At 36.8% G+C, this 20,873-nt stretch overlaps 1 non-coding gene across 1 annotated transcript; it reads left to right on the top strand.

The window, feature by feature from the left end:
• The first annotated feature begins 437 nt into the window (after nt 1-437).
• LOC148546192 (small nucleolar RNA R71) lies at nt 438-545 on the top strand. The gene has a single exon (XR_015902007.1). It is a non-coding gene; the product is annotated as a small nucleolar RNA R71 (small nucleolar RNA).
• Nucleotides 546-20,873: the final 20,328 nt, after the last annotated feature.

Here is a 20,873-nt window from a genome sequence, read left to right as displayed (position 1 = left end):
TTTGGATGATTTCACCATGAAGGATTATAGGTGTTTCCATAGGATTCTCCCATGTAATTCACCTCTTCCATTGCAGGATTCTCAGGGTCATAAGCTTCTCCTTCAGAGGAGGCTTCTTTAGTACTGCCGGATGCAGCTTGCAATCCAGTCAGACTCTGAGAAATCATATTGACTTACTGAGTCAATATTTTGTTCTGAGCCAATATGGCATTCAGAGTATCAACTTCAAGAACTCCTTTCTTCTGAGTCATTCCATTATTCACAGGATTTCTTTCAGAAATGTACATGAATTGGTTATTTGCAACCATTTCAATGAGTTCCTGGACTTCTGCAGGTGTTTTCTTCAGATGAAGAGATCCACCAGCAGAGTGGTCTAATAACATCTTGGACAATTCAGACAGACCATCATAGAATATACCTAAGATGCTCCATTCTGAAAGCATGTTAGAAGGACACCTTTTGATCAATTGCTTGTATCTTTCCCAAGCTTCATAGAGGGATTCACCTTCTTTCTGTCTGAAGGTTTAGACTTCCACTCTAAGCTTGCTCATCTTTTGAGGTGGAAAGAATTTGGCCAAGAAAGCATTGACAAACTTTTTCCAAGAGTTTTCAGGCTTTTTTTAGGTTGTGAGTCCAACCATGTCCTAACTCTGTCTCTTACAGAAAAGGAGAAAAGCATAAGTCTGTAGACCTCGGGATCAACCCCATTGGTCTTAACAGTGTTACAGATTTGCAAGAATTCAGCTAAGAATTGATGAGGATCTTCCAATGGAAGTCTATAAAACTTGCAATTCTGCTGCATTAGAGAAACTAATTGAGGCTTAAGCTCAAAGTTGTTTGCTCCAATTGCAGGAATTGAGATGCTTCTTCCATAGAAGTCAGAAGATGGTGCAGTAAAGTCACCAAGCATCTTCCTTGCATCTCCACCATTGTTATTGTGTTCGGCTGCCATGTCTTTTTCTTTTTCGAAAATTTCTGTAAGGTCCTTTCCAGAGTGTAGTGCTTTAGCATCTCTTAGCTTCCTCTTCAGAGTCCTTTAGGTTCAGGATCAGCTTCAACAAGAATGTCTTTATCCTTGTTCTTGCTCATCTGAAAAAGAAGAGAACAGAAAAAGAAGAGGAATCCTCTATGTCACAGTATAGAATTCTTTTATGTGAGTAGAAGAAGAGAAGAATAGAAGAATGAGGTAGAGAGAGAATAAGAAGAATTCGAACACAGAGAGAGGGAGGGGGTTCGAATTATGAGTAGAAGATAATTGTTAGTAATTAAATAAAATAAATAGAAAAAGATGAGAGAGAGAGAGAGAGAGTGTATTCGAATATTAATTAAAAGAAAAGAAAAATATGTTTTTTTTATTTTTAATTATAAGTTAGAATTCGAAATTTAAGAAAAGAAATAAAAGCAAAGTGAAAAATAAATTAATTAATTAAAAAGATTTTTGAAAAATTTGTTAGTTAGTTTTCGAAAATTAGAGAGAGAGAATAGTAGTTGGGTGGTTTTGAAAAAGATAAGAAATAGTAAACTTTTAAAATCAAACAAAAAGTCAAGTAGTTAATTGAAAAAGATTTGAAAATAAATTTTGAAAAGATAAGAAGTTAGAAAAAGATTTTGAAATTAAATTTTGAAAAGATATGATTGACATTTATCTTGAAAAAGATTTGAAAAGGAAATTAAAAAGATTTGATTTTTGAAATTAAAGTTGATGACTTGACTAACAAGAAACTAAAAGATAAGATTCTAGAATTTAAAGATTGAACCTTTCTTAACAAGAAAGTAACAAACTTGAAATTTTTGAATCAAAACATCAATTGTTAGCAATAATTTTGAAAATTATGAGATAAAATTAAGAAAAAGATTTTGAAAATTTGTTTAAAGATTTTTGAAAATATTAAAAGAAAAATGAAAAAGATTTTGAAAAATTTTAAGAAAGAATTCGAAAATATCAAAAAAAAAAGAAAAAGATTTGATTTTGAAAAAGATTTGAAAAGATAGAATTTTTAAATTGAAATTTTGACTTGACTAACAAGAAACAACTAAATTTTAAAAATTTTTGACTAAGTCAATCCAAAATTTCGAAATTTATGAGTAAAATACGGGAAAGATATTATTTTTGATTTTTTTGAATTAATGAAGAAAGAGAAAAACAACAAAATGACTCATGACATAAAAATTTAAGATCAAAACAAATAATGCATGCAAGAACACTTTGAATGTCAAGATGAACACCAAGAACACTTTGAAGATCATGATGAACATCAAGAATATATTTTTGAAAATTTTTAAGAAAAGAAAGACATGCAAGATACCAAACTTAAATTTTTTTTTTACTTTTAAACACAATGAATTCAAAAATGCACAAGAAAAACAAAAAAAGACACAAAATAAGAAAATTTAAAGATCAAACAAGGAAAATCATCAAGAACAACTTGAAGATCAATGAAGAACACAATGCATATATTTTCAAAAATAAAAGAAAAATTAAAACATGCAATTGACACCAAACTTAAAATTTGACACTAGACTCAAACAAGAAACATAATTTTTTTTTTGGTTTTTATGATTTTATTAAATTTTTTTTGTATTATTTTTTTTCGAAATTAAAAATAAAAAACTTAAACATAAAATGAAATTACCCAATCTAAGCAACAAGATGAACCGTCAGTTGTCCAAACTCGAACAATCCCCGACAACGGCGCCAAAGTAATACCTTACGTGAGTAAGGGTCGATCCCACGGAGATTGTCAGCTTGAAGCAAGCTATGGTCATCTTGTAAATCTTAGTTAGGCGGATTCAAATGTTTATGAGGTTTTGATAATTAAAAGATAAATAAAACATAAGATAAGATAAAGATACTTATGTAATTCATTGGTGGGAATTTCAGATAAGCGTTTAGAGATGCTTTGTTGCTTCTGAACCTCTGCTTTCCTACTGTCTTCTTCCAATCATGCGTTGACGCTAGGATTTTTGCCAGTAAAGAATTTCATAAAAACAGTCGCGTTATAGATATAGTTTCTAAACCAACAAAAATCCCTTCGTACAAACGTTTTGGTTGTCACAAGTAAGAAACCCCTTTTAAAATTGATAACCGAGTATTTAAACCTCGGGTCGTCTTCTCAAGGAACTGCAAGGAAGTTGGTGCACAAATTGTGAATCACACTTTTCACAACTAGTACCACTAACCAGCAAGTGCACTGGGTCGTCCAAGTAATACCTTACGTGAGTAAGGGTCGAATCCCACGGAGATTGTTGGTTTGAAGGAAGCTATAGTTATCTTATTATTCTTAGTCAGGATGCCAACAACAGTGTTTTTCAACTTCAATTGTAAAGAGTCAAAGGGCATAAATATAAATACTTATTGTGCAATGATGGAGAACATGTTGGGGTTTTGGAGATGCTTTGTCTTCTTTATTTCAGTTTTTCTCTTGTACTCCTCTTCACACACGCAAGGCTCCTTCCATGGCAAGCTGTATGTAAGGTGTCACCGTTGTCAATGGCTACTTCCCGTCCTCTCAGTGAAAATGGTCCAAATGCTCTGTCACAGCACGGCTAATCATCTGTTGGTTCTCGATCATGTCAGAATAGAATCCCTTGATTCTTTTGCGTCTGTCACTACGCCCAACAATCGCGATTTTGAAGCTCTTCACACCCATTCAATCCTTGAATCCTACTCGGAATATCACAGACAAGGTTTAGACTTTCCGGATTCTCATGAATGCCGCCATCAATTCTAGCTTATACCACGAAGATTCTGATTAAGAAATTTAAGAGATACTCATCCAATCTGATGTAGAATGGAGGTGGTTATCAGGCACATGTTCATGGATTGAGGAAGGTGATGAGTGTCACGGATCATCACCTTCTTCATAGTGAAGCGCGAATGAACATCTTAGATAGGAACAAGCGTGTTTGAATGGAAAACAGAGATAATTGCATTAATTCATCAAGACGCTGCAGAGCTCCTCACCCCAAACAATGGAGTTTAGAGACTCATGCCATCAAAGAGTACAAAGTTTAGATCTAAAAATGTCATGAGGTACAAAATAAATCTCTAAAAGGTGTTTAAATACTAAACTAGTAACCTAGGTTTACAGAAAATGAGTAAACTATGATAGATAGCGCAGAAATCCACTTCTGGGGCCCACTTGGTGTGTGCTGGGGCTGAGACTTAAGCTTCTCACGTGCTTGGGCTGTTTTGGGCGTTCAACACCAGGTTGTAACATGTTTCTGGCGTTGAACTCCAACTTGTAACTTGTTTCTGGCGCTGGACACTAGACTGCAACATGGAACTGGCGTTGAATGCCAGTTTACATTGTCTATCCTTGAGCAAAGTATGAACTATTATATATTTCTGGAAAGCCTTGGATGTCTACTTTCCAACTCAATTGAGAGCGCGCCATTTAGAGTTCTGTAGCTCCAGAAAATCCACTTTGAGTGTAGGGAGGTCAGAATCCAACAGCATCAGCAGTCCTTTTTCAGCCTGAATCAGATTTTTGCTCAGCTCCCTCAATTTCAGCCAGAAAATACCTGAAATCACAGAAAAACACACAAACTCATAGTAAAGTCCAAAAATATGATTTTTAATTAAAAACTAATAAAAATATACTAAAAACCAACTAAATCATACTAAAAACTAAGTAAAAATAATGCCAAAAAGCGTATAAATTATCCGCTCATCACAACACCAAACTTAAATTGTTGCTTGTCCCCAAGTAACTAAAAACAAAGTAGGATAAAAAGAAGAGAATATACAATGAATTCCAAAAACATCTATGAAGATCAGTGTTAATTAGATGAGCGGGGATATTAGCTTTTTGCTTCTGAACAGTTTTGGCATCTCACTTTATCCTTTGAAGTTCAGAATGATTGGCATCTATAGGAACTCAGAATTTAGATAGTGTTATTGATTCTCCTAGTTCAGTATGTTGATTCTTGAACACAGCTACTTTATGAGTCTTGGCCGTGGCCCTAAGCACTTTGTTTTCCAGTATTACCACCGGATACATAAATGCCACAGACACATAACTGGGTGAACCTTTTCAGATTATGACTCAACTTTGCTAGAGTCCCCAATTAGAGGTGTCCAGGGTTCTTAAGCACACTCTTTTTTTTTTTTTGCTTTGGACCTCGACTTTAACCGCTCAGTCTCAAGTTTTCACTTGACACCTTCACGCCACAAGCACATGGTTAGGGACAGCTTGGTTTAGCCGCTAAGGCCAGGATTTTATTCCTTTAGGCCCTCCTATCCACTGATGCTCAAAGCCTTAGATCCTTTTTATTACCCTTGCCTTTTGGTTTTAAGGGCTATTGGATTTTTGCTCTTGCCTTTTGGTTTAAAGAGCTTTTGGCTTTTTCTGCTTGCTTTTTCTTTTTCTTGCTCTTTTTTTTTCGCATTTTTTTTCTGCAAGCTTTGTTCTTTACTACTTTTTCTTGCTTCAAGAATCATTTTTATGATTTTTCAGATTATCAAATAACATTTCTCCTTTTTCATCATTCTTTCAAGAGCCAACAATTTTAACATTCATAAACAACAAATTAAAAAGACATATGCACTGTTCAAGTATTCATTCAGAAAACAAATAGTATTGCCACCACATCAAAATAATTAAACTATTTTAAAATTCGAAATTCATGTACTTCTTTTTCTTTTTCAGAAAATAATTTTCATTTAAGAAAGGTGATGGATTCATAGGACATTCATATCTTTAAGACATAGATACTTAGATACTAGTGATCATATAGTAAAGACACAAACATAATTAAACATGAAGCATAGTAAACGAAAAACAGGAAAATAAGAACAAGGAGATTAAGGAATGGGTCCACCTTAATGAGGGTGGCATCTTCCTCTTCTTGAAGAACCAATGGTGCTCTTGAGCTCCTCTATGTCTCTTCCTTGCCTTTGTTGTTCTTTACTCATAGCTCTTTGATCTGCAATCAATTGCTCTACCACTGAAATATGGAAAAACAAAAGCAATGCTTTTACCACACCAAACTTAAAAGGTTTGCTCGTCCTCGAGCAAAAGAAGAAAGAAGTGGAGAAGATGGAGGAGATGGAAGTGTGTGAATGGGTGGGTTTGGGAGGAAAATGGTTTGAATTTGAATGGTGAGGTAGGTGGGGATCCTGTGGGGTCCACAGATCCAGTGGGTTCAAGGATTTAGCATCCCTGCTCCAATTAGGCATACAAAATGCCCTTACTATGCAATCCTGGCGTTTAACACCAGACTGCTGCCTGTTTCTGGCGTTAAACGCCCAAATGTAGCCTGTTTCTGGCGTTTAACGCCAGACTGATGCTTGTTTCTGGCGTTAAACGCCAGCTTGGTGCTTGTTTCTGGCGTTAAACGCCAGACAGATGCTTGTTTCTGGCGTTTAAACGCCAGAATGATCTTCCTCCGGGGTGTGCTATTTTTCATAATGTTTTTCATTCTGTTTTTGATTTTCCATTTATTTTTGTGACTTCACATGATCATCAACCTAAAAAAAACATAAAATAGCAATGGAAAATAAATAGATATAATTAAATAACATTGGGTTGCCTCCCAACAAGCGCTTCTTTAATGTCAATAGCTTGACAGTGAGCTCTCATGGAGCCTCACAGATAATCAGAGCAAGGTTGGGACCTCCCAACACCAAACTTAGAGTTTGGTTGTGGCCTCCCAATACCAAACTTAGAGTTTGACTGTGGGGGCTTTGGTTGTGAGAGAAGCTTTTCATGCTTCCTCTCCATGGTTACAGAAGGAGAACCTTGTGTCTTATAGTTTGCAATATCTTCAAACCACAGAGCTTCCTGAATAGCAAAAAATTGCTCATCCGGAAAGGTTTCAGAGATCTCAGTAGGAGGGAGGGATGCTTCTGCTACTGGTTCTATCCGGGACAGGTGATCAGCTACTTGATTCTCTATCCCTTTTCCGTCTCTTATTTCTATATCAAACTCTTGCAGAAGCAACACCCATCTTATGAGCCTGGGCTTTGAATCCTGCTTTGTGAGTAGATATTTAAGAGCAGCATGGTCAGTGTACACAATCACTTTTGATCCTACTAAGTAGGATCTAAACTTGTCAATGGCATAAACCACTGCAAGTAATTCTTTTTCTGTGGTTATGTAATTTTTCTGGGCATCATTTAAAACACTGCTAGCATAATAAATGACATGCAGAAGCTTGTTATGCCTCTGTCCCAATACTGCACCAATGGTATGGTCACTGGCATCACACATTAGTTCGAATAGTAATGTCCAGTCTGGTGCAGAAATAACTGGTGTTGTGACCAGCTTAGCTTTCAGGGTCTCAAACGCCTGCAGACACTTTGTGTCAAACACAAATGGCGTGTCAGCAGCTAGCAGATTGCTCAGAGGTTTTGCAATTTTTGAAAAATCCTTTATAAACCTCCTATAGAATCCTGCATGCCCCAAAAAGCTTCTGATTGCCTTAACATTGGCAGGTGGTGGTAATTTTTCAATTACTTCAACTTTAGCTTGATCCACCTCTATTCCCTTGTTTGAAATTTTATGCCCAAGGACAATCCCTTCAGTCACCATAAAGTGACATTTTTCCCAGTTTAAAACTAGGTTGGTCTCTTGGCATCTTTTCAGAACAAGTGCTAAATGGTTAAGGCAGGAGCTGAATGAGTCTCCAAATACTGAAAAATCATCCATGAAGACTTCCAGAAACTTCTCTACCATATCAGAGAAGATAGAGAGCATGCACCTCTGAAAGGTTGCAGGTGCATTACACAGACCAAAAGGCATCCTTCTGTAGGAAAACACTCCAGAAGGACATGTGAATGCTGTTTTCTCTTGGTCTTGAGGATCTAGTGCAATTTGGTTGTAACCGGAATAGCCATCCAAAAAGCAGTAATATTCATGACCTGCTAGTCTCTCTAGCATCTGGTCTATGAATGGTAAAGGAAAATGATCCTTCCTGGTGGCTGTATTGAGCCTTCTGTAGTCAATACACATACGCCACCCTGTAACTGTTCTTGTAGGAACCAGTTCATTCTTTTCATTATGAACCACTGTCATTCCTCCCTTCTTAGGGACAACATGGACAGGGCTCACCCAGGGGCTATCAGAAATAGGATAGATAATCCCAGCCTCTAGTAACTTAGTGACCTCTTTCTGCACTACCTCCTTCATGACGGGATTTAGCCGCCTCTGTCGTTGAAATACTGGCTTAACATCATCCTCCAATAGGATCTTGTGCATGCATCTGGCTGGGCTAATGCCCTTAAGATCACTTATGGACCACCCAAGAGCTGTCTTGTGTGTCCTTAGCACCTGAATTAGTGCTTTCTCTTTCTGTGGCCCTAAAGCAGAGCTTATGATTACAGGAAAAGTGTCACCTTCTCCCAGAAATACATATTTCAGGGATGGTGGTAGTGGTTTGAGCTCGGGTTTAGGAGGTTTCTCCTCTTCCTGAGGAGTTTTCAGAGGTTCTTTTATTTCCTCTGGTTCCTCCAGATCAGGCTGAACATCTTTAAAAATGTCCTCTAGCTCTGATTCGAGACTCTCAGTCATATGGACCTCTTCCACCAGGGAGTCAATAATATCAACGCCCAGGCAGTCGTCTGATGTGTCTGGATGTTGCATAGCTTTGACAACATTCAACTTAAACTCATCCTCATTGACTCTCAGGGTTATCTCCCCTTTTTGAACGTCAATGAGGGTTCGTCTAGTTGCTAGGAACGATCTTCCTAGAATGAGAGTTGCACTCTTGTGCTCCTCCATTTCCAGCACTACAAAGTCAGTAGGGAAGGCAAATGGCCCAACCTTGACAATCATGTCCTCAATTATGCCTGACGGGTATTTAATGGAGCCATCAGCAAGTTGAAGACAGATCCTGGTTGGTTTGACCTCTTCAGTCAAGCCAAGCTTTCTGATAGTGGATGCAGGGATTAGGTTGATGCTTGTCTCAAGATCACATAGAGCTGTCTTGGTGCAGTTACCCTCTAATATGCATGGTATCATAAAGCTCCCGGGATCTTTAAGCTTTTCTGGGAAGCTTTTCAGAATGACTGCACTGCATTCTTCAGTGAGGAGAACTCTTTCAGTTTCTCTCCAATCCTTCTTATGACTCAAGATATCTTTCATGAACTTGGCATAAAAGGGTATTTGCTCAAGTGCCTCTGCAAAAGGAATTTTTATTTCAAGAGTCCTGAGATAGTCTGCAAAGCGGGCAAATTGCTTATCCTGCTCTTCTTTGCAGAGTTTTTGAGCATAAGGCATCTTGGCTTTGTATTCCTCAACCTTAGTTGCTGTAGGTTTATTTCCTACAGAGGTAGGTTGAGAAGCCTTCTTGAGGGATTTATTATCAGCACTTGCAGGTGTCTGATCCCTCACTGGCATTTGAAAGCCAGGGTTGGAAGCTGGAGTGGCGTTAGACGCCAACTCCTCATCTGTTCCTGGCGTCTGAACACCAGAACTGTGCTTCCTTTGGGCGTTCAACGTCAGTTCCTTGCTTGTTTCTGGCATTGAACGCCAGTCCTGAGCATGGTTTGGGCGTTCAACGCCAGCCTTCCACCCAATTTCTGGCGTTTTAGCGCCAGAATTATTTTTCCCTGGGCTCTTACTGTCCTCAGATAGAATTTGGGTAGTTTGCTCATTTCTTGGCTTCCTGCTGCCTTGAGGTGGGGTATTTAATGTTTTTCCACTTCTTAATTGAACTACTTGGCATTCTTCTATTATTTGTTTTGACAGCTGCTGCTTTGTTTGCTTTAATTGTTCTTCCATATTTATATTAGCCATCCTTATCTCTTGTAGTCTCTCCTTGAATTCGGCTAACTATTTTGTTAGAAAATCCAATTGCTGATTGAATTCAGTAGCTTGTTCAGCAGGACTGAGTTCAGTAGTCACTATTTTAGCCTCTTCTTTCATGGAAGGTTCGTTGCTTAAGTACAGATGCTGATTTCTGGGAACTGTATCAATGAGCTCTTGAGCTTCTTCAATTGTCTTCCTCATGTGGATAGATCCACCAGCTGAGTAGTCTAGAGACATCTGAGCTCTTTCTGTAAGCCCATAATAGAAGATGTCTAGCTGAACCCACTCTGAAAACATCTCAGAGGGGCATTTTCTTAGCATCTCTCTGTATCTCTCCCAGGCATCATAAAGAGGTTCATTATCTCCTTGTTTAAAGCCTTGGATGTCCAGTCGTAGCTGTGTCATCCGTTTTGGAGGAAAGTATTGATTCAGGAATTTCTCTGTCAGCTGTTTCCATGTCTTTATGCTAGCCTTAGGTTGGTTATTTAACCACCTCTTGGCTTGATCTTTTACAACAAATGGAAACAGTAATAATCTGTAGACATCCAGATCTACTTCCTTATCATGTACTGTGTCAGCAATTTGTAAAAAATGTGCCAGAAACTCTGTAGGTTCTTCCTGTGGAAGACCGGAATACTGGCAACTTTGCTGCACCATGATAATGAGCTGAGGATTCAACTCAAAGCTACTGACTCCAATGGAGGGTATACTGATACTACTCCCATATGAAGCAGTAGAGGGGTTAGCATATGACCCCAGAGTCCTTCTGGACTATTCATTTCCACTTAGATCCATGATGGAGAAAGGGAGATGATGTGAAATAGAGAAGAAATATTTTTATTTATTTAATTATTTATTTATTTCGAAAATAAAATAAATTAAAATAAAATAAATAAAAATAGGTGATGATTTTCGAAAAAATGAGAAGAGAGAAAGTAGTTAGGAAGTTTTGAAAAAGATATGATTTTTTTTAAAAAAAGTTTTAAATTTTGAAATAAATAAATAAAAATAAAAAAAATCTGAATTTTAAAAATAAATTTCGAAAATTTGTTTTAAAATAGAGAGAAAAGATATTTTTGAATTTAAAGAGGAGAGAGAAAAACAATAAAATAGCACAAGATTTAAAATTTTTAGATCTAATGCTCCTTGTTTTCGAAAATTTTGGAGGGAAAACACCAAGGAACACCAAACTTAAAAATTTTAAGATCAAGACACAAGAAAAACTCAAGAACACTTTGAAGACTCACAAGAACACAAGAACATGAAGAAAGAACACCAAACTTAAAATTTTTAGAAAACTGATGAGCGGATAATTTATACGCTTTTTGGCATTGTTTTTAGTATGTTTTTAGTAGGATCTAGTCACTTTTAGGGATGTTTTCATAAGTTTTTATGTTAAATTCATATTTCTGGACTTTACTATGAGTTTGTGTGTTTTTCTGTGATTTCAGGTATTTTCTGGCTGAAATTGAGGGACTTGAGCAGAAATCAGATTCAGAGGTTGAAAAAGGACTACTGATGCTGTTGGATTCTGACCTCCCTGCACTCAAAGTGGATTTTCTGGAGCTACAGAACTCAAAATGGCGCGCTTCCAATTGCGTTGGAAAGTAGACATCCAGGGCTTTCCAGCAATATATAATAGTCCATACTTTGGCCAAGAATAGACGACGTAAACTGGCGTTCAACGCCAGCCTTCTGCCCAAATCTGGCGTCCAGCGCCAGAAAAGGATCCAAAACCAGAGTTGAACGCCCAAACTGGCACAGAAACTGGCGTTCAACTCCACAAATGGCCTCTGCACGTGCAACATTCAGGCTCAGCCCAAACACACACCAAGTGGGCCCAGGAAGTGGATTTATGCATCAATTACTTACTCATGTAAACCCTAGTAGCTAGTTTATTATAAATAGGACCTCTTACTATTGTATTAGGTATCTTTGGTCTCAGTTTTAATCCATTGTTCATCTTAGGAGACTATTGATCACGTTTTAGGGGGCTGGCCATCTCGGCCATGCCTGGACCTTTCACTTATGTATTTTCATACGGTAGAGTTTCTACACTCCATAGATTAAGGTGTGGAGCTCTGCTGTTCCTCAAAGATTAATGCAAAGTACTACTATTTTCTATTCAATTCTTCTTATTTCGCTTCTAAGATATCCATTCGCACCCAAGAACATGATGAAGGTGATGATTATGTGTGACGCTCATCACCATTCTCCCCTATGAACGCGTGCCTGACAAACACTTATGTTCTACATGAATTAAGCTAGAATGAGTATCTCTTAGATCTCCTAACAGGAATCTTCGTGGCGTAAGCTAGAATGATGGCGGCATTCAAGAGAATCCAGAAGGTCTAAACCTTGTCTGTGGTATTCTGAGTAGGATTCAATGATTGAATGACTGTGACGAGCTTCAAACTCGCAAGTGCTGGGCGTTAGTGACAGACGCAAAAGGAGGGTGAATCCTATTCCAGCATGATCGAGAACCGACAGATGAATAGCTGTGCCATGACAGGGTGCGTGAGCATATTAATCATTGAGAGGAGGGGATGTAGCCACTGACAACGGTGATGCCCTTGCATAAAGCCAGCCATGGAAAGGAGTAAGACTGAGTGGATGAAGATAGCAGGAAAGCAGAGGTTCAGAGGAACGAAAAGCATCTCTATTCGCTTATCTGAAATTCCTACCAATGATTTACATAAGTATCTCTATCCCTATTTTATTATATAATATTCGAAAACAACATTATCACTTTATATCCGCCTGACTGAGATTTACAAGGTGACCATAGCTTGCTTCATACCAACAATCTCCGTGGGATTCGACCCTTACTCACGTAAGGTATTACTTGGACGACCCAGTGCACTTGCTGGTTAGTTGTATCGAAGTTGTGACAATTATGAATTAAGATCAGAGCACCAAGCTTTGGAGCCATTACCAGGATTTGTTCGAGCCTGGAGATCACAATTTCGTGCACCAAAAACCAAAATAAAATTTTCGAAAAACAAAGAAAAATCAACAAGAAAACACCAAACTTAAAGTTTGGCACAAGATTTGATAGAAAATTATTTTTGAAAAAGAAGAATTTGAAAAGAATATAAAAGATTCTGACCCAATTGCCAAGAACACAGACTAACGCTCTAGCCAACTGAGTTATAAATGTAACACTTGTTTTGAAGAAGTATTTTTAAATAACTAAGAATGAAAAAATTATTTTTTTTGAAAACTAATGTTTTGAAAAGGCACAAGAAAAACAAGAAAAATCACAAAACAAGAAAAACTAAAGATCAAACAAGAAAAAAAATTCAATTATAAAAATATAATTTTCGAAAAAAAAAATTTTTTGAAAGAAAAAAATAAGGATTCTAAAATTTTAACCAAAAATAATATTAGAAGACTCTAAAACAAAAAAGAAAAATTTTTCCTAATCTAAGCAACAAGATTCACCGTCAGTTGTTCAAACTCAAACAATCCCCGGCAACGGCGCCAAAAACTTGGTGCACGAATTGTGAATCACACTTTTCACAACTAGTACCACTAACCAGCAAGTGCACTGGGTCGTCCAAGTAATACCTTACGTGAGTAAGGGTCGAATCCCACGGAGATTGTTGGTTTGAAGCAAGCTATAGTTATCTTATTATTCTTAGTCAGGATGCCAACAACAGTGTTTTTCAACTTCAATTGTAAAGAGTCAAAGGGCATAAATATAAATACTTATTGTGCAATGATGGAGAACATGTTGGGGTTTTGGAGATGCTTTGTCTTCTTTATTTCAGTTTTTCTCTTGTACTCCTCTTCACATACGCAAGGCTCCTTCCATGGCAAGCTGTATGTAAGGTGTCACCGTTGTCAATGGCTACTTCCCGTCCTCTCAGTGAAAATGGTCCAAATGCTCTGTCACAGCACGGCTAATTATCTGTTGGTTCTCGATCATGTCGGAATAGAATCCCTTGATTCTTTTGTGTCTGTCACTACGCCCAACAATCGCGAGTTTGAAGCTTGTCACAGCCATTCAATCCTTGAATCCTACTCGGAATACCACAGACAAGGTTTAGACTTTCCGGATTCTCATGAATGCCGCCATCAATTCTAGCTTATACCATGAAGATTCTGATTAAGAAATCTAAGAGATACTCATCCAATCTGATGTAGAATGGAGGTGGTTGTCAGGCACATGTTCATGGATTGAGGAAGGTGATGAGTGTCACGGATCATCACCTTCTTCATAGTGAAGCGCGAATGAACATCTTAGATAGGAACAAGCGTGTTTGAATGGAAAACAGAGATAATTGCATTAATTCATCAAGACGCTGCAGAGCTCCTCACCCCCAACAATGGAGTTTAGAGACTCATGCCGTCAAAGAGTACAAAGTTCAGATCTAAAAATGTCATGAGGTACAAAATAAATCTCTAAAAGTTGTTTAAATATTAAACTAGTAACCTAGGTTTACAGAAAATGAGTAAACTATGATAAATAGCGCAGAAATCCACTTCTGGGGCCCACTTGGTATGTGCTGGGGCTGAGACTTAAGCTTCTCACGTGTCTGGGCTGTTTTGGGCGTTCAACGCCAGGTTGTAACCTGTTTCTGGCGTTGAACTCCAACTTGTAACTTGTTTCTGGCGCTGGACGCCAGACTGCAACATGGAACTGGCGTTGAACGCCAGTTTACATCGTCTATCCTTAAGCAAAGTATGGACTATTATATTTTTCTGGAAAGCCCTGGATGTCTACTTTCCAACGCAATTGAGAGCGCGCCATTTAGAGTTCTGTAGCTCCAGAAAATCCACTTTGAGTGTAGGGAGGTCAGAATCCAACAGCATCAGCAGTCCTTTTTCAGCCTGAATCAGATTTTTGCTCAGCTCCCTCAATTTCAGCCAGAAAATACCTGAAATTACAGAAAAACACACAAACTCATAGTAAAGTCCAGAAATATGATTTTTAATTAAAAACTAATAAAAATATACTAAAAACCAACTAAATCATACTAAAAACTAAGTAAAAACAATGCCAAAAAGCGTATAAATTATCCGCTCATCAGAAGTGTGTTCTTATTATTGGCTATAAAGGTTGTATATCAGGGTTGAGAGTGAGGAATGAGTAATTTAATGACAGGTAAATTAAATGGCAATTAAAATAAATAAATAACTATAAAGCGACTTTTGGTAAGGTATGAGAAATTAGAGGTCCTATCCTAGCTATCCTTATCAATGATGATGATGGTTGAATCTTAATTCCACTTCGTTAACCCTTACTAAAGCAAAGGGAGGTCAAGGGGTAAATTGATTTGATCTTCGGATCCTATTTGTTTCCTAAGAAAAGGTTGGGATTGTTGAAGTTCAACTCAATTGGCAAGATAATAATTATCAATTATGCTGTTGAATTGGATAACTCCTGAGTTACTGATTTCTTAACCAAGACCAAAAGGGAAAAAATAAAATCTACTGGAATAAAGATGTCTTCAGAGTAAAAGCGACAATAGCATAAATAAAAGAAATCAATATTAAACTGAAATACCTCAAATAACATTAATAAGAGAGTAATCTATAACATGAAAGGATTCATAAAGTAACTTGCAAAAGTAAATAAAAGAAATATTGAACCTGATCAAAAGAGATAATCCTGAAAGCGAATAAAAATCCTAAATCTAAACCCTAATCCTAAGGAGAGAGGAGAGAACCTCTCTCAAAACTAAATCTAAATCATGGAAAGTAAAAATTGGCGAGCTCCCCCTAAATGGATGCATTCCCCCACTTCATAACCTCTGGTCTATGCCTTCTGGACTTGGATTTGGGCCAAAAAGGGCTTCAGAATTCGCTATGAGCATTTTCTGCAATTTCTGGTGCGTGGCCTCTGTCACGCGTCCGCGTGGGTCACGCGGTCGCGTCATCTGGAGTTTTTCTTGTGATGCGGTCGCGTCGGTCATGCGGCCGCGTCATATGTGTTATGCTTAAGGCGCACGGTCGCGTCAGTCACGCGGCCGCGTCGCTGCTTCTTCGCTCTTGGCACGCGATCGCGTCGTTCAGGCGATCGCGTGGATGCCAGTTTCTTCAACAACTCCGTTTTGCGCTTTCCTTCCATTTTTGTATGTTTCCTTTCCATCCTTTGAGTCATTTCTGCCTTAGAAGATCTGAAACTACTCAACACACTAATCACGGCATCGAATGGAAATAAAGGTAACTAAAATAAGTAATATTAAAGCATAGGAAACATGTTTTTCACATACATCACGTAATAAGGAAGGGAAAGTAAAACCATGCAATTAATATGAATAAGTGGGTGAAGGATTGAATAAATCACTCAAATTAAGCACAAAATATATCATAAAATATGGGTTTATTAACCTCCCCACACTTAAACAATAGCATGTCCTCATGCTAAATCCAAGGTAAAGAGTAAGGTAAGATTAAAGTGGTGGAATGTTATGCAATGCAACCTATTCTAAATGCAACTACCTAAATGAGTCATGCAATTCTAATTTATTCACTCATATATAAAGCTTACATGTAGTTAAATTAATTCACATTCTCAAGGAATCATATATATACATAGCCAACCCTTAAATAATAAAGCACTTTTGCAAATGAGATGGGAAAGAAAAATATTTCACAAACTTGCAAAACAATTAGTAAATTAAGCATAGATATATATTGATGAGTTATTGAACCCTCACTGGATTTTGTGTTTACTCTATAGTCACTCAGTGTTTATTGGTTAATCACTCTATTCTTATTTTTATTCTTACTTTCTATAACTTTGTTCTTCATCTAACCAATCAACAATTATAGAATATAGACTTACCAAAAATCATGAGGTCTTTAATTAAGGTTGTAATGGGGTTGAGGTAAAGGTAAGGATATATGTATAAGGCTAAGTGAGCTAATGAGTGAATCCTTAATTAGACTAAGATCTCACCTAACATACATACTTAGTAAAACAAAGCTACTTTACCTATTTTCCCATCTTTTTCCACTTTTGATGTTACATGCTTATGTTTCAATTTTTTTTTTATTATTTTTTTATCCCATGTGCATTGCTTTTATTTTTGCATTTGGGAAATTCCTTTGTATTTCCTTATTAATATGCTTGAAAAATAAATAACTCTCTTTTTTTTCTTTTTTTTCTTTTTTTTTGAATGCACATGGTAATTCTTTCAATTTGATTTCTCATGAGCATGCTTCCCAAAAATTCTCATTTTGATTTATTTTTGTTCTTTTCAACTCTGCTACCTTTTGTTTTTATCATCCATGTTCCCAATAGGTTTCCCACATTTCAAACTATACAAGATTTTCTATCTTAAACTAACCAAGGATTCAACTTGGGATTTTTATTTATTTTTCTGCTTAAGGCTAGTAATGTGGTTTATAAAAAAAAGGATTTAAAGGCTCAAGGGGGCTAACAAAGGTGATGTAAAAGGTAGGCTATTTTTGGGACAAGTGGGTTAAAATCAAACAATGGCCTCAATCACTCTCTTGGTATGTATTTCTAATCTATAATTGGACATATAGACTAAAGCAAAGTAAAGAACATCAGAATAAAAAGAAGCAAAACACACAGGGATGAAATTATGGTTTGAATGCATCCATACAATTAAGCTCAAGACTCACAGGCTGTGTGTTCTCTAACTCAAACATCATATATCATTTATATATGTTATGCAGGTTTAGTTAAAAATTCCCATTATTCTCATAAAAAAATTATTTAGGGTGGCCTTTAAGGTTTTAATGTTTCTCCTTGATGAAATGTTGTTAACTAACTAACATGTAATGCTATATATACAAGGTGTGTGGATTGTTTTAATTCTGTTAAAGTCTCTAGTTTACTTCCTTTCTATATTTTCAATTTAAACTAAGCTATCATATGCTAAAAGGGTAAACTACACTAATTAATCCACAATTTCTATAACTACTAAGTTAGAATTGCAAGCTAAACTAAATAACTAAAATATGAACTAAAAATGCAGAATGCAGGAATAGAGTATAAATACATAAAAGTAGCAATGTATAAGTACTCAGAAAAAAATAAAAATAGAGAGAAAAATACAGAAAAATATCCAAAATAAAAGAAAAAGAGTCTGTAGCGGTTCACCAAAATAATACGCCAGAGATGGCGACCTCCTCACACTTAAAATGAAGCATCGTCCCTGATGCTCACTCAAGCAGGGTGTGAAGGGGTGTCATCACTGGAAGGGATGGTAGCTGGTGTCTCTGTGGTGGCTGGCTGGGGGTCTGGCTGCTGTAGAGGAGGGGGGAAAGGGGTGGTGTTGCTGGTGGAAGGGGGGTTGCGGTTGGGACGGTTGGCGGCAGTGGGTGGTGGCACAGAGGGGAGCAGTGGTGGAGGAGGAGTGATGAGCGGATAATTTATACGCTTTTTGGCATTGTTTTTAGTATGTTTTTAGTAGGATCTAGTTACTGTTAGGGATGTTTTTATTAGTTTTTATGTTAAATTCAAACTTCTGGACTTTACTATGAGTTTGTGTGTTTTTCTGTGATTTCAGGTATTTTCTGGCTGAAATTGAGGGTCTTGAGCAAAAATCAGATTCAGAGGTAGAAGAAGGACTGCTGATGCTGTTGGAAATGGTGCACTTCTAATTGCGTTAGAAAGTAGACATCCAGGACTTTCCAGAAATATATAATAGTCCATACTTTGGCCGAGTTTAGACGACGCAAAAGGGCGTTGAACGCCAGTTCTACGCTGCAGTCTAGAGTTAAACGCCAGAAACACGTCACGAACCAGAGTTGAACGCCAGAAACACGTTACAAACCGGCGTTTAACTCCAAGAATGACCTCTCCACGTTTAAACTTCAAGCTCAGCCCAAGCACACACCAAGTGGGCCGCGGAAGTGGATTTATGCATCAATTACTTACTTCTGTAAACCCTAGTAACTAGTTTAGTATAAATAGGACTTTTTACTATTGTATTAGACATCTTGGGACGTCTAGTTCTTAGATCATGGGGGCTGGCCATTCGGCCATGCCTGAACCTTTTACTTATGTATTTACAACGGTAGAGTTTCTACACTCCATATATTAAGGTGTGGAGCTCTGCTGTTCCTCATGAATTAATGCAAAGTACTACTGTTTTTCTATTCAATTCAACTTATTCCGCTTCTAAGATATTCATTCGCACTTCAACCTGAATGTGATGAACGTGACAATCATCATCATTCCCTACGAACGCGTGCCTGACAACCACTTCCGTTCTACCTTAGATTGAATGAACATCTCTTGGATCTCTTAATCAGAATCTTCGTGGTATAAGTTAGAACCCATGGATGGCCATTCCTGAGATCTGGAAAGTCTAAACCTTGTCTGTGGTATTCCGAGTAGGATCTGGGAAGGGATGGCTGTGACGAACTTCAAACTCGCGAGTGCTGGGCGTAGTGACAAACGCAAAAGGATAGTAAATCCTATTCCAGTATGATCGAGAACCTCCAGATGATTAGCCATGCAGTGACAGCACATCATACCATTTTCACAGAGAGGATGGGATGTAGCCATTGACAACGGTGATGCCCTTACACAAAGCTTGCCATGGAAAGGAGTAGGAAGGATTGGATGAAGACAGCAGGAAAGCAGAGGTTCAGATGAACGAAAGCATCTCTATACGCTTATCTGAAATTCTCACCAATGAATTACATAAGTATTTCTATCTTTATTTTCTGGTTATTTATTGTTATTATTCGAAAACTCCATAACCATTTGATATCCGCCTGACTGAGATTTACAAGATGACCATAACTTGCTTCATACCAACAATCTCCGTGGGATCGACCCTTACTCACGTAAGGTTTTATTACTTGGACGACCCAGTGCACTTGCTGGTTAGTTGTGTGAAGTTGTGAAGTTATGTTTGGACCATGGTATTGTGCACCAGTTATTGGCGCCATTGCCAGGGAAAGAACGAACAACAAATTTTACAATCTCAGAGTAACAATTTCGCATACCAAGTTTTTGGCGCCGTTGCCGGGGATTGTTCGAGTTTGGACAACTGACGGTTCATCGTGTTGCTTAAATTGGGTAATTTTCTTCTTATTTTATTTTCAAAAAGTTTTCAAAAAAATTTTTCAAAAATATTTTCTTCTTTTTCGTTTTTTTCCAATTAATATTCGAAAAAAAATAAATATTTTCAAAAAAAATAAAATATATTTTTCTTCAGAATGTTTAAGAATGAATTCTAGTGTTTCATGAAGCATGTAGAAGCCTGGCTGGCTGTAAAGCCATGTCTAATTCTTTTAGACCGAGGCTTCCACTTATAAGTATATGAAGTTGGATGAAGTTTCAGCTGTTGTATGCCTGATTTGTATCTTTTAAAGCTTGGCTGGCTATTAAGCCATGTCTAACCCTCAGATTGGAGCTTTAGACTAAGAGTGCAAGATTCCTAGAATTCATATTGAAAATTTTGGAATCCTTATTTTTCTTTTTCACATTAATTTTCGAAAAAAAAATAAAAAAAATCATAAAATCATAAAATCAAAAAATATTTTGTGTTTCTTGTTTGAGTCTTGAATCAATTTCAAGTTTGGTGTCAATTGCATTTTTTCTAAAAATTTATGCATTTTTCGAAAATTCATGCATTCATAGTATTCTTCATGATCTTCAAGTTGTTCTTGGCCAGTCTTCTTGTTTGATCTTCATATTTTCTTGTTTTGTGTCTTTTCTTGTTTTTCATATGCATTATTGCATTCATAGTGTCTATACATGAAAAATTTCTAAGTTTGGTGTCTTGCATGTTTTCTTTTCTTGAAAATTTTTCAAAAATAAGTTCTTGGTGTTCATCTTGACATTCATAGTGTTCTTGCATGCATCACATGTTTTGATCCAAAATTTTCATGCATTGAGTCTTTTTCATGTTTTTCTCTTTCATCATTAAAAATTCAAAAAATAAAAAAAAATATATCTTTCCCTTTTTCTCTCTTAAAATTTCGAAAATTTGGATTGAATTTTTCAAAACTTTTTAAAAATTTAGTTGTTTCTTATGAGTCAAATCAAATTTTCAATTTAAAAATCTTATCTTTTTCAAAATCTTTTTCAAAAATCATATCTTTTTCATTTTTCTTATTTATTTTCGAAAATTCTAAAAATATTTTTCAAAAATATTTTTCTTAATTTTATATCATATTTTC

Source organism: Arachis ipaensis, chromosome B9, assembly GCF_059453495.1.
Source record: "Arachis ipaensis isolate K30076 ecotype BB chromosome B9, ASM5945349v1, whole genome shotgun sequence".
Classification (NCBI taxonomy): domain Eukaryota; kingdom Viridiplantae; phylum Streptophyta; class Magnoliopsida; order Fabales; family Fabaceae; genus Arachis; species Arachis ipaensis.
The sequence above is the reverse complement of the archived record's forward strand: the minus strand, read 5'-3'. Positions and strand labels throughout refer to the sequence as shown.